The sequence below is a fragment of the Puntigrus tetrazona genome, chromosome 7 (genome assembly GCF_018831695.1).
Source record: "Puntigrus tetrazona isolate hp1 chromosome 7, ASM1883169v1, whole genome shotgun sequence".
In the NCBI taxonomy this organism is placed as follows: Eukaryota; Metazoa; Chordata; class Actinopteri; order Cypriniformes; family Cyprinidae; genus Puntigrus; species Puntigrus tetrazona.
In genome coordinates, this window is record NC_056705.1 from 23064 (window position 1) to 25924 (window position 2861).

The 2861-nt window shown below is 39.9% G+C and overlaps 1 non-coding gene across 1 annotated transcript; it reads right to left on the reverse strand.

Moving 5' to 3' along the window:
• Nucleotides 1-540: 540 nt before the first annotated feature.
• On the reverse strand, nucleotides 541-640 carry LOC122349836. Its single transcript, XR_006251529.1, has one exon. It is a non-coding gene; the product is annotated as a small nucleolar RNA U6-53/MBII-28 (small nucleolar RNA).
• Between the last annotated feature and the right edge of the window lie 2221 nt (nucleotides 641-2861).

Genomic DNA, 2861 nt, shown 5'->3' on the forward strand with positions numbered 1-2861 from the left:
CTCTACTGCTTCTACATGATTACATTTGCAAGCTCTGTGAATTCTGACCGCTTGCATAGAAAACCAATGATGTCACAGCAGGTAATGCTCGTTTTGAACAGCTCTGTAATCTATACATCTCTAGTATATTATTAGCCACAAGTCTGATCTGATGAATATCGCTGATTAAAGGAATCTGATAAGAGTGCACAAATGTATTACATCAAAATCTTTAATTTGTGCAAACATTTAAGTCTGTGTATATGCTTACTTTCTCTGGTAGGAAGGAAGCGCTATCTTTGGTTGGTGTGTGATCATCCTCCACAGGACCAGCAAGACTCTGTCTCTCTGAAAACCACATATTGCAAAGGTCATGCATAGAATTTTTGTAATAGTGGGGAAAAAACTGTATACAGCCTAAAATTGAGAGCATGAGCTCAAGATAAAGTCAATGCCCTTTTGAAATTCTTAATGCAAAGGTTGAGGAATGCAATCTAATAAGCAAACAAAGAATACAGCTGTTGGATAGCTATTGGATAGCAAATTGAAAACCACCTAGAATTTCCTCAGAGCACACTGCAAGTGTGAGAAGATAAGTTAACTCACTTACACCCAGACAGCCTGGTGCATCAGTATTAGCATGGCTGGCTCATCACTGGAAACACTAAATTATCGTATGAGACTTCAAACATTATGCATCACTCTATGTTAAGATTCCCTGCACAGATGGTGTAGTTGAGTCAGTGTTATAACCTGCGTGTGTATGTTCATGTGAGTCTGCTTACCATCTGCCTCGGTGGCCTCCCGGGCTTCTCTCTCCAGCCTCTGTCGGAGGAGCTCCTGCTGTTTGGCCAGGTACTGCTTTATAAAGCTGTTCTGACTCATCTCTTCTCCAATCTGATACATATACAGAAAGCACACTCAAGTCAAGGACACCTCATTTACAATTCCTGCAGCGAATAAGCATGATAAACTTGCAGCAAACACAAATAGATGTGCTATAAATTAAATTTGCGTGCTAAATTTACAATTCAAATTAATAATTTGTGTGATGTCCTGATTAAAGTTTCACTAATTCTGTAACACATAAATTATAAAAAAAAATATAATTTTAAAAAGTTGTATGGATAGTTTTATTACAGGTAAATTTGTGTTCCTTAAAAAAAATTATATATATAATATGTTTAGGAGCAATAGGCTGTATGCAACAAATTCTAAATCATGTTGATAATTAAAATTATATACATTTAATGTATGGACACTAAGCTTTATAGAATACGTTTTTAGACATGTAAAACTATAATTTTGTAGTCTATAAATGATGCAAAGGTTTAAATGGGTTAAAATGTCCTCCTCACCTGAGAGTTGGGCTGAAGACCAATTTGATGGGTGGATGTGCGTTGGAGATTCTCCAACATAAGAGCCTTTAAAAACACAGCAGATTATGTACATTTAAGATTCAGAGATAGTAACGCACATCAAACCAAGTAAAGAAATGAACAGTATTTTTCATAAGCTGCTTGTTTAGGTTTCTAAAGCCCATGAAGCATGTTCCTTGTGATACCAACCAATACACTGTTTGTGTAAAGAAACAATCCGACAAATATCTTACCTACCCGACCAGCACAACATGATTTGATACAAGAGAGAGTGTAAAGAAGAGTAGCCGAATGAAGTGTTTATATTAGAGGTGGGAGTGGCATTAGCCTTTCACTTTATTCACTACATTAGCACATACTTCTCGGATGGCTATGTTAATCTGACAGTTTACCGGTCGTTATGCTAAATATCGATGGAAAAATCGACCCTGAAAGAACGTGAATGCGATTTTCAACAATTGGAAGAGGTGTGAAGTACTCCGACCCCTAAAACTCGGCATGAAAAAACAAATTAGTTGAGTGATTTACATAAATAGCCAATAGGAAATGTCCCAACTTGACTGACCGGAATTTTTAATTCCATTTTACATCTACAGAAACGAGCGATTATTTCCACCATGTTTATAAATGTTGTGCAAGTGTCAACCGCGCATCCATCACATGAGACTTGACAAGTGCGCGCGTCCCACTACAAACATACGACGCGCGGGCACGGCGTCAACTCCGAGACCTCGGCTTGTCATGACCCACACGCTGTTTGGAAAAAACCCGCACTGCTATATTATTTAAATTTCGTGATATAACTGCACAAATTATTGAAAACAATTGCCGTGCGGCTCACTGAACGATCCAAACTATCCACATGCACGCGACGAGCATTCCCGCTCTCGAAGCAGCAATACTTGGCCTGTCTGTCGCTCTCGTCTCCTGCTCAACTTGACAGCAAGCTCACGGTTTAAGCCCACCCTTTGACCAAACTCACCCCTTTCAGCCGTTTGATAAGTGCATTTTTCTGTCCACTCTTGGCGAGCCCTCTTTGCTCCAGGGCGGCTTTTAAATCCGCCACACGAAGCGAATGAAGCGGTTTGCCGTCTAACGTAACATCCTCGAGTTCCGCCATTTTGCTTCACGAACTTCTGTGGCCGTGCACGAGAGCACTGTGTGCGCGTCACCGCGCACTGATCTCCGGAAGAGAGAGCCAGATAGACATAAAAACAAATACAAGTGACTGGAAGAATGAAAGCGAATTAAGCTTTCAGCTCCGCTCCTTGCGATTTGCAGTCTGTATCCGGGATATTTAGGTAACAGTTTAAAATTGCACTGTAATAGTTGTTTGAATGTATGACCTCTGTGCCCTCTGTAACATAACACAACAAGAAGAGCGTGGCTTAATTCAGTTTCTAAAACCATCCTAAAATGGTCTGCTGGTTTATATGGGATTTCAGTGCTTCTAACCTGAAACCCAGTTTGTTCACCAGCTAAACCTGTTGGATTAACTAAAAC